At 38.6% G+C, this 11,856-nt stretch overlaps 1 non-coding gene and 1 pseudogene across 1 annotated transcript; one reads left to right on the forward strand and one right to left on the reverse strand.

The window, feature by feature from the left end:
* Positions 1 to 10,445: 10,445 nt before the first annotated feature.
* LOC130037223 (S-adenosylmethionine decarboxylase proenzyme 1-like) lies at positions 10,446 to 11,492 on the reverse strand (annotated as a pseudogene).
* LOC130038431 (U6atac minor spliceosomal RNA) lies at positions 10,760 to 10,882 on the forward strand. The gene has a single exon (XR_008794677.1). It is a non-coding gene; the product is annotated as a U6atac minor spliceosomal RNA (small nuclear RNA).
* Positions 11,493 to 11,856: the final 364 nt, after the last annotated feature.

The following is an 11,856-nucleotide window of genomic DNA, read 5'->3' on the forward strand; positions in this document are numbered from 1 at the left end:
TTAGAAAACAACTGTACCAACAAAGTTCTGAGACATGGAGGAAAGATTGGCATAGTGATGCTATATCTGTAAAATAATAACAGTAATTTTGTAATATTGTAAATGATGACACTTATAATAAAAATTAATTATTAAAGAAACGGTTCTCAGGGGCTGGAGTGATAGCATAGTGGGTAAGGTATTTGCCATTCATGTGGCCAACCTGGGTTCGTTTCCCAGCATCAGGAGTGATTCCTGAGTGCAGAGCCATGAGTAACTCCTGAGCATTGCCGGGTGTGACACAAAAAGCAAAAAAAAAAAAAATAAAAAAAAAATAAAAAAAAAACCAGTTCTGAAATTTATTTTGAACTTAGAATTTAGTTGGCAGATGAGATATCAAGGACGAGGCCAAATTTTGATCCCCCACTCCCAAGTTTTCTTTTTTTAATTCCTTGTGCATCTTTTCAGGGAAAAAAATGCTTAAGGAAATGTTCCAGCAGAATAAAAAGAGAACTCAAGGAACAAGCATGGAGATCTATTTTTAGGATCTAAGTAGAGATATTCAGGAACACAAATAGGACTTCAAGGTAATAAATAGCAGTAGAAGAATAGGTCAGAACAATCTCAGAAGAATGTCTCCAAGAAAAAAAGAAATTCACTTATGAACCAGTCTGAATAAAATATTAATATGAGGGCTCACTAGACTTTATCTGTCATTTATTTGTCACTATACTCAATCCTACTCTACAACTTGAGAGATTCAATGCTCGATCCATCAGTGAAGGCCACCAACACCACACCTGGGGGTCCTGGGGGGACAGGTCGTACCTAGGATTGGACTCAGGCCTTCTCATGCCAGGCATGCACTCAAGCATTTTGAGAGATTATCCGGTGTTTTATATTTGTTTTAAGTAAATAATACATATTTTTTAAGTTTCCATAATGTGAGGTGGTATACTTTTCAATAAAGAGCAAACTTAGATAATTTTCTTTCCTTATTTTTCTTTTTTTCTGTAGTGCTTGTTACTCATCAAGGTTTCTTTCCTGTGAAGCATGCACTTTACCACTGAGCCACATTCCCAGCCCAATGGAATGTTCTGAGAAACAAAATGAAAGGCAAGACCCTCCCCTCCCTGGAAAATTTTCCTTTTTAAAAAACTTGAGAATACAAAGTTAATTTAAATTAATATTTGATTTCTTAAATCTATCTTGCATGTTTTAAAAATTGGCTCCAGGGCCCGAGAGATAGTACAATGTAAGGCCATGCTGGGCTTGCAGCTGACCCCAGTTAGATCCCTGGTACCACATAGTTCCCTGGAGGTCCCTGAGCACCTCTAGGATGGCAGCACCACAACCGTGGGCCCTTGTGCTAAACCAGTGGCCAGTTAGCCAGAATTGTTGGGAAGGTCCCTGAGCATTGCTTGGGCAACCCCCATACCCCACCTCCAAAAAGAAACTCCTAATGTAATGAAACTAGGGAGTTTTAAGATAAATTTTCAAAGCTGATTTTAATTGTGAAATTCTCCAAGTTCTTATTTAAATGTGTACGGATTCTGTCATATGTAAGTTGCATATCACCTAGGTCTTTGCTAGTACTTATAGAAAAAAAATTCTTTTTAATAGGGGACCAAGATGCGTTAGCCCACATGTGAGTGGTAGCCCCTTGCATGTGAGGCCTTGAGTTCAATTCCCAACGAGGTAGGCAAAAAAGTTATACTTTACTGTAATTTTTTTTTATCCTAACCACGTTTTGTTTGGTAAATAACATCTTAGTCACCTACAGGCAAAATCAGCTTGGGCCCTGACTTATAGACTCTCATTTATATCCCTCTTCAAATAAACTCAAGAGCTGCAGCCACAAAGGTATTTGTCAGCCTCAATTATTTCCGCCGTTAGTGCTTTTGTACTTGTCTTTTTTCCATTTGCCATGTCCTGCCCGTCTCTTCCCTCCGCAATCCAATTCTTAGCCTTCTTCAAAAGTGACAACTCCAAGTTCAAAAGCCTAGCAGATTCATCACCACCTAATCTTCTAGAGACTAGAAAACCAGAAACTAGAGGGGTAGAAAGAAAACTAAACAAACACATGGTCAAAATGTGGTTTTAAGTAAGGATAGAGATACCTATGTGTCTCCTGCTCCTACCAATCACAAAATAAAATCCAATAAAATGTAACTGAATCATATAAAATGAATTTAATAATTTCATTGTCATGTTTATGAATATTAATTATGTAATTTTCCAAAGTTTTAGACCATAATTTGACCCTAATAGAGAAACCTCAAAGGGTTGCTGAAGTTTTACAAATAATTATGTATCTTATAGTTTTTCATGAGAGTATATCTTCGAGTGTTAAATAATTTAAATTTAAACTTATATTAATTCTTCTTTTTTACTGTGAGGCCTAGGAGACATATAACCTAGATGAGTGTTTTAGAATAATTTAGAGATATATAAGACATAGGAAAGGAGCACTATTGGGATTGCTAGCTGCAATTCGAATACTAAAGTATAGGAATTTGCCAAGAACTCTTGCCTGAAGAGAGCACATGCTTTTTGAAGAAAACAAAACCCTGAAATATTGATTGAGGCATTGCAAAATCTGCTCCCCTCTCTGCCCATAGGAGGCAAAGTTCAAAATTCAGGCTGAACTTTGTTTAGAAATTTTGGAGTCACGTGTTTGAAGCATGAGAGACATTTGTCAAGAACTCATGCCAAAGCACATCACAAGCTTGACATGTGCTCGCTGCTTGCGCGCAAAGATGAATCTCCACAAGTCAGCCAGCTGCTAGCATTTGGGATACCTTCTAACTAGTGAGGTGTCAAACTAGGTCACCTTTCTACTTCCCAAAGGAAATGCCAGGAACATACTGCCTCTGTCTCTTACATAACTTACACGCTGCTTTATACAATTTCTCCATTTTAAACTTAAAATCATATTAAAATTATAATTTTGAAAATGATAGAAATTTAAATGTTCCCAATTAAATGAATCACCTTCCAGAGTAACCTGTTCATCTCACTTAGTCTAATAATGCAGCCATCTACGTAAATGTCCATCTCAAAAAAGTTTAAGACTTAACAATTACAGCTACTATTTATTGAGTGTTTTTAATGTCTCATGCTTTGGACTTTTTAATTCCTTTAATTCTCATGGAGTTTCTGGAAAGAAAATAGCTTAAAAACATATTTCAGATTACTGTCATCCCTCCTCACCCCCTTAAATTTCTCGCTGAAACTACTAACAGCACTAAAAGCTCCAGGGTCAGAGAGATAGGAGAGCCCTTAAAGCACTTTCCTTGCATGCAGCTGACTGGAATTTGATCTCTAGCACCTCATATGGCCCTGAGCATGACCAGGACACAGAGCCAGGAGTAGGCACTGAGCATTCCTGGGTATGGTCCTCCCCAACTCCAATAAATAAACAAACAAATAAATAAATAAATAAAATAAAAAAACAGTCCTCATAGGACCTTGAAGGCTTGAAGGTAATCTGTGTTTTTTTTTTTTTTCAGACATCCTTGGAAGAGAATAGTTACTGGACTTTGGGGATTGTAGTTTGGGAAAGCTGACTCTCATCAGGAAAAAGGGACCTACAAAGTAGACAATCACAGTGTAAGAAAAGACTGTTTCTTTTGTACAAGAGGACCTGGTCTCAAGGAAGCTTTGTTTTGTCCCCTTTCAGTAAAGGGGCCTTACTGGGCTAGCTTGTCTGCTTCAGGCTAGAATAATAGTTTTCAAAATGTTGTCCCTGGACTAGGAGCAATGCCATCACCTACAAACTTTTTATAACTTGTTAGAAATGCAAATTTGCAGGCCTCACTACAGTCTATAAATCAGAAATTATTGGAGTCAGCCAGAAAGTTGTGTTTTTCATAAGCCTTCCAGGGGATCATAATAAAGGTTTAAAACCATGAGACTAGAAGCATAGAGAGTTTAATATCTTCCACCTGCTGGAAATTCCAACCATCTGACCTGTAAAGGCCCTGAGGAACTTATATCCATTAGTAGAGCAGAGGAAATTATGGTACATTTAATGAACTCAATAATTGGAGGAAGATTTAGTCAGCTAATCAGGCAGAAAAGGTAACTCCTATAGGGAAGAATAATCAAGCACAAGAAGAATTTAATCTTAACAAGTCTTGTCACATCCTAATCAAAACTCACGGTTAGAATACATATTCTTCTATTGTGCACATGGGACAATATATAGACCATATATTGGAACAGCAAACAAGTGTCAATAAAGTCACCAAAACTGAAATCATATGAAGTAACTTTTCAGATCACAATTATGTAAAGGTTAAAGTTTATCAAAAAAAGAGTTGAAGAAAAATCATCTGAAGACTAAATAACGGTATGAAAAGCTACTGGAAGCTAGGCAGACACACCCACATACTGCCCCCAAGTGCAATATACTCTCACCAACAACCAAGATCCAGAGATTCTGAAATAAAGCTCCCAGAAGAGAGCGACATAGAACAACTGGACCCTGAGCCAGTTTGTCTTCACCACAGCAACTCAGAGGGGGACAAGAGTTCCCCTCCCCACCCCAGCAGCACCCCGGCAGCCCAAGACCACCAGAACTCAACTGCAGCCTTACTCAGGGCCTCTTTCCACAGGCTCAAATGAGCCTGACCCAGGAGGGAACCTGCAGAAAAACATGGGTATGTGGAACCCGTGACGGAAATCTCCAAGTTTGCTCAGAACGGGACTGGGCCACCTTCCCCCAGCTCCCTAGTTTTCCAGTAGCTTGGCAGTCACACCCACAAACTCCCCCCAGCTACCATATGATCTCATCAATGTCCAGAGACTCTAAAATAAAGCTCCCAGAAGAGAGAAACATACGCCTTACCCATGAGAGAATCTGCTTTATAACAATATTCTAAATTTCAGAATTCTTGGAGAGATCTTTCATACTCTAGCCCACTAATGTACCAAAAGTATCTCAATTTGTTTGGGTTTAACATACATGCTTGTGATCTTTTATACAGGTCTTAAATGGCTCCAGGATGAAACACAACCATCTTCACACACTTTGCTCTTATGGTGGCAGGAAGGTGCACAGTCCTGGGATTGGTATTTGAATATTGAATGCAATGAAGTATTGTGAACAACTTTATAAAAATAAAATTAAATTAAAAAAATACATAAAAGTTACTGGGTCAATGAGAAAATCAAAAAATGAAAAGTTCCCAGAAACGAAAGGGAATGAAGACATGACGATCTATATGGGATACAGCAAAAACAATGCTAAGAGGGAAGTTCACAGCAATAGAGGTTTACATAGGAAATAAGAAAAGGAGGGTGGGGAGTGGCTTGAAGGGGTGGGAGAGAAACTGGTGACACTGGTGTTGGGAAATTACACTAGTGGAGGGATGGGTGTTGGAACATTTATGACTGAAACTCAATCATGAACAATTTTGTAATGCTCTATCTCAGAGTGATTCAAAAAAATTTTAAAAATTAAGGGGCCGGAGCAATATCACAATGGGTAGGGTATTTGCCTTGCACACGGCTGACCCGGGATCAATTCCCAGCATCCCATATGGTCCCCCAAGCAGCTCCAGAAGTGATTCCTGAGTGCAGAGCCAGGAGTAACCCCTATGCATCGCTGGGTGTGATCCCCCCAAAAAGTAAAAAAGTTAAGAATAAAATAGTTCCTGTACTGTTACAGGGGAAAAAGAAAAAAAAAGACCCAGATAAACAATCTAACATTACATCTTAAGGAAATAGAAAAGGAATAACAAATAAAACCCAAAGTCAGAAGAAGGGAAGAATAATAAAAATTAGAGCAAAAATAATGTAAAAATCAGAGAGATGACACAATAGATCAAAAACACCAAGAACTGGTTTTCTGAAAGAATAAATAAGACTGACAAACTCAGCTAGGCTCATGAAAAAGAAAAAATGAGAAACCCAAATAATTAGAATCAGAAATGAAAAGAGAGAACAGAAACTACAGAAATCCAAAGGGTTATAGGAATTTAATACAACCAACTTGATATCCTAAAGTAGGAAAACCTGGAAGAAATATGTGGATTTTTGCAATATTATTTCATACATATGGACTGTTATTTTATGACAAAGAAACCAAGACTACAATTTGGAAGAGGAAAGCAACTTAACTAGTGCTGGAAAAACTAGATAACCATATGCCAGAGATTAAAACTGAAGCAATACTTTACACCATGCACAAAAGTTAACTCAAAAATGAATTTAAAAGTGGACATTAGACTTGAATTATTAAAATACACCAAAGAAAACATGGCCAAATACTCTAGGATAATAGCTTCCGTGTTGTCTTCAGTAATTCAACTATTGACAAGGAAAGCAAAAAAATTAGTAAATGGGATTATGTAAAACTAAAATCCATTTGTACTGTGAATGAAATCACTAGAATGAAAAAACATCCTACTGAATGGAAAGATATTTCATGTACCATTTTTTTGACAAAGAACTAATATGTAAGATAAAGCACTCACACACCACAGCAACAACAGCAAAAAACCCCATTGAACTTGAGAATTTCTAGAGAGATATCTTTAGAGGATTAGAGCATACGTGTTGCACGTAGAAGCTCAACTCCATCCCAGGCACTACATGGTACCCCAAACACCACCAGGAATGATACCCAAGCACTGTGTTAGGAATAGCCCCTGGACAAAAGGGTGGCCCAAGACCAAACAAAATGGTTGGGAAAAGATCTGACAGACACATCTATGAAGGAAGCATATAGTGCAACCTGGGTTGAAGCGATAGCCAGTGGGTAGGGTGTTGTTAGCCTTGCACGTGGCTGACCCTGTGAACCCGGGTTCGATTCCTCTGCCCCTCTTGGAGAGCCCAGCAAGCTACCGAGAGTATCTCGCCTGCACGGCAAAGCCTGGCAAGCTACCTGTAACATATTCTATATGCCAAACACAGTAACAACAAGTCTCAAAATGGAGACGTTACTGGGCCCGCTTGAGCAAATCGATAAACAATGGGAGGACAGTGACAGTGACTCTACCTCTACTGTTTCTATCATCTTCTTTTAAACTTAACTTTTGTGATATACATAATGAAAGGTGAGTCAATTGCCGGTGTAGAATGTATCTCTTCCCCTGCCTCCCGGTAGTTATTATCTTGACCCTTATGAAAATGATACTTTCTTTACTTTTCTTTTTTTTCTTTTCTTCTTTATAATTTATTAACTAATAAATCATAATTACAAATAGTTGTACATGCTAATCATTATACAATTGTGGATGTTACTACATGTATATTTTTTCTTTTTCTTTATTTTTTTAGGGACCACCCAGTGGTTTCTCAGCCCAGGTCTACAGGCCTGATGGTGCTCAGGGACCCCCAGGGTCACACCAGGTAGTGCTGGGGGTTGGTTAGTCACTGGGCATCAAACTCAGCACTTTTCATGTTCTGAGTATGTGTTCTACCACTTGTGCTACCTTCTTAGTCCCTCCCTTGTTCTTCTTTATTAAATCATTTCTATAAGCATTCTCAAACAGCGTTGCTGTTTAAAATATTGCCATTTTGAACCTAATTTGCAAGGATTTTTTAAAAATCATGTCTCTTTTGTTTAGTGTTTTGGTGACATTCATCCATGTTGTATATACTCATAGTTTATTTTCATTGGTTCATTCTTCGCATTTATTCTCTGGGACCACCTGGCCCCCAGAGTGCTACCAACCCTGAACACAGAGACAGAAGTAGCCTCAGCACAAAAAAAAAAAAAAGGAAATAACCAATCATGTATTACTTAAGTTATCCCAGTGCTCTCTAACTGTTCTCATTTTCAAAAGTTTTCAAGTGCTGCCAGAGCCAGCTCTTGACCTTTTGTTAAAAGGAATTGTGATCGATCAGAAAGACAGTATAGCATGTAAGGTGCTTTTACCTGAGTTCAATTTCTGGCATCAAATATGCTCCCCTGAGCCCTGACAGGAATGATCTCTGAGCACAGAGCCAGGAGTAAGACCTGAATACAGCCAGGTATGACCTAATATGCCCCCAGACTTTCTCCACCAAATAATTAAAAAAAAAATTTAACAAGGGAATTGTGAAAAAGAAAAGAAAGTCTTGCAGTAGGCAGTGACATGTGGAGACCAAATGAAGACATTTATTTTTATTCTTGGTGGGCGGGGAGACCATCATTGAACAACCCTATCTGATTGACAATTGTGAATTTCTAAACTCAGAGACTCCTAATGCAGAGCCCTTACACCATTCTATTAAACCCTTAGATGATTCCACCTGTAGAATCTCAACCAAATAACCAGCCCTCATTAAAAGTTGCTCAAGGCCACTGGGATCCCTTCAGTTGCTAATTACCTATGCTCAGCCTTGACTTCCTCTGTTGCTAACTCTTTCATTTCTATGTCAACTGTTAGGTTTGGTAGGGAGATTGGGTTCTTTTGACTTGGTCTGGGAATTAATTGACATAAGATAGATCAATAGGAGGAAATCATACGTATTTCTTTAATACAAGTTTTATGTGGCCCAGGAACCTTTATAAAAAATAAACAACAACCCCCCCAAAAAAACTGGCAAAGACAACTTGTTTTTAATCTTAGGTTAAACAAAAAGAGGCAATTATGGAAGAGTGACTGAACTTTTGGGGGAGATTTAAAGGAAGAAAAGAATTATTCAAAAAGGTGTTTATATAGCTTTCTCTTGAAGCTGCATATTTTTGGGTGTCAGGTTCTGAATTGCTTCAGTTCCTAGTATAGTTTTACAGGTTAGGTCATTTACGTTCTTGCATAACGAATAAAATATGGATGGTGCAGTAGTGAATTTTTAATTGTGCTGATAAATGGCAAGTAAAAGAAAAATGGACAAATGTCCTAAAAATTTGAATCTTATTTAAATCTAAATTTAAAGGCACATGGATAGCACAGCGGTAGGGCATTTTTGCCTTGCATGCAGTCAACACGGCCGTCCCGGTTTCGATTCCTCCGCCCCTCTCGGAGAGCCCGGCAAGCTACCGAGAGTATCTCGCCCGCACAGCAAAGCCTGGCAAGCTACCCATGACGTATTTGATATGCCAGACACAGTAACAACAAGTCTCATGAAGGAGGCGTTACTGGGCCTGCTCGAGCAAATCAATGAACAACGGGAGGACAGTGCTTTAAATCTTAGCTATCTACAGTAGGGAAATTTTCAAGTGACTTAATAGACAATATTAATTCATGTTATTGATGATAATGAGATTTATAGAATATTAGGTGAGAAATTTTCTCCATTGCTGTAAACATGGTGATAGACTGTATAGTAGTGTAGGGGTTGGCAGGTCTTTTCTCTAAAGGACTAGTCATCTATCCCAAGATTCCAGAAAAACTATTTAGAAAGGATATTTGCACTTCTGTATTCATCATAGTACTTAACAAAATCTGGAAACAAGGCTGAGTGAAGTAGAAACTGGTTTCCGTAACATTAATAGAGAATATTGCTATGGGCTACAGAGTTTAGGCTATGAAGAAATCGATTTTGAGCAGTTATGCTGACTGGCTGACCATAGGCACGTGGCATTCTCAGAACATCTTGGACTTCAGACACAGGGAACTGTGCCTACTATGTAAAAACTGCATTTGGAAACACGTTGTTGTATGGTTACAGACTGCTGCAAGATCTTTACAATGCAACCTGAAGCAACATACATTTCTCTGCTTTAAGGCTATGTAATGTCTACAACCCCAAACTCCTCTGCTCTTCTTTTCCTCACCTATTGCCCTTTTACGGTGTTCTCAATAGATTTTTTTACTACTTGTCTCTACATTAGACTTTTTATAAATTCTTTTATCCTTGAGAAACCCATCAGATCCTCTCCTCACTGCAAATATGTCATAGAAAATAGAGGTAGTTGGATATAAAATTCTGTTGTTGGCTGTAGGCTGAGGCTAATGCCTAATGAAAATAAAAGCCTTTTTTTGGAGAATCTGGGCTAATAGCTGGAGAAGCATCATGATTTGATAAGCAAAACTGAATAGTTTTTACAAGTATAAAGTTTTATCTAAGAAAGCATTTTTCCATATGTACTCAATTTTACAGCAAGAATAGCTTAAGTGATACTGAAATACAAGTATTTAGTCAAGATTACCAAACTCCAGATATAATAATGCATATGATTCAAAATTATTGCACCCTCTTTGCATCTAGGATTTTCTGCAAGTTTGAGGTTGTGGTAATAGGAAACATGGGTTGGCCCTCTGTATCAATATCTAAACAGAGCCACTGCCTTCTAAGGATGTTTCACACTTGTTATTCGTTTTTAATTACTAACTTTGCTCTTATATTGCTTTTTAGCAAAACTGATGGAGGAAAAATTGTAATCATAGAATATAGTATTCTTTTAGGCTTCAGTAAGAAAGCACTGGTATGAAATGGAACATTTCTAACTCTGATTTACAAACAGGACTCCACAACTTCCTGATCAGTTTATAACAGGTAATGTGACTGAAGTTTGTTTCAAAGCTAACCTAAGAAACTTCTGGAATAGTGAATATAGTTCAATAAATTCCATTGGACTTCATTCCATTCACCCACCATCCACAATGATGGGACAGTGTGGTATCAGTGACAGAATCTAGAATCAGATCACAAATTTCATTCTCATGAGTAACATTGTTTGCAGTAACACCATCTTTCATGTAAGTATATAACTGCTGAACCTAGCTAACTCATTGGATTTTCCAGGATTTTATCTGGCAGACTGAATAACTGACTCCTTGGGAAATCCAAAATACGAAAGCCAGAACTCAAACCTCCCAAACAATATGCTGCTTTATTAGAAAGATTGTATGAAAGGAGAGAAGGTTAGCACTCCCCTTGACAAGGATGGAAGAGGCTCCGGTCTGCAACACGCCTACGGTTAAGGCAATGCCACCTACTTCGTGGCATCTAATCAACGTGTTTGGGGCTGGATCAATAGCACAGCAGTTTGCCTTGCACGCGGCCGGTCAGTCAACATGGGTTTGATTCCTCTGCCCCTCTCAGAGAGTCCGGCAAGCTATGGAGAGTATCTCGCCCACAGGGCAGAAATCTGACAAGCTACCAGTGATATATTCGATATGCCAAACACAGTAACAACAAGTCTCACAATGTTACTGGGCCCGCTTGAGCAAAATCAATGAACAACGGGAGGACAGTGCTCCAGTGATACAGTGCAATAAGAAACTCTACTTCTCCCTGGTAATTCTGAGGTGGGTATCCACTGATAGAAGAGATTTCATGAAGTTCTTACAAAATAGAAAGCAGCTTTGAAATGAGTTCAGCTCACTAGAATCCTTGGCTTTCATCAACAGGGAGGTACCACATGTTTTCAAATGAAAAGGTCTCTTGGACAAAAACTTGCTACTTTCACTGACTACATAAGCTTTCTGCTTGTCAGTTCTGTTACACTCATGATAGAACACTGTACATCTTCCAGAAGTATGATTTTTCCCCCACCACCGTCACTGCCTGGAAAACCAGATCTTCACCTCCAGCAGCTTTACAGTTCCTTGGGAGAGATGTGCAGCTGCCATCACCATGAGACTAGCGAGCAACCAACCACCCAGAAAATCAACGAAATTAAATCTCTTCTTCCCCTGCTGCCAGTGTTCCAAGCTGCAGTGCGAAGTCTGGCATTTTGTTTCTTTTGCTGATGTCATTTTACAATTTACTTTCTAAAGAAACAATTAATGAAAAACTTCCCAATTTTATTTTATTTTATTTTTGAGCAAAGTGGGAGTACGTTGGAAGAGGCAAACACAGTTCAGGCTCTTGCAAGGGGCTGTATTTCTGTTGAAGAGAGTAGAGACCCCCAGTTGATCTCATACCACATTGTAGAAAAGACTCTGTTTCTTCTCTTTTGACTATTTTTGGGGGATGAAGACTGGGCCACATCTT

The sequence above is a fragment of the Sorex fumeus genome, unplaced genomic scaffold, assembly GCF_029834395.1.
Source record: "Sorex fumeus unplaced genomic scaffold, SorFum_2.1 ptg000006l, whole genome shotgun sequence".
In the NCBI taxonomy this organism is placed as follows: Eukaryota; Metazoa; Chordata; class Mammalia; order Eulipotyphla; family Soricidae; genus Sorex; species Sorex fumeus.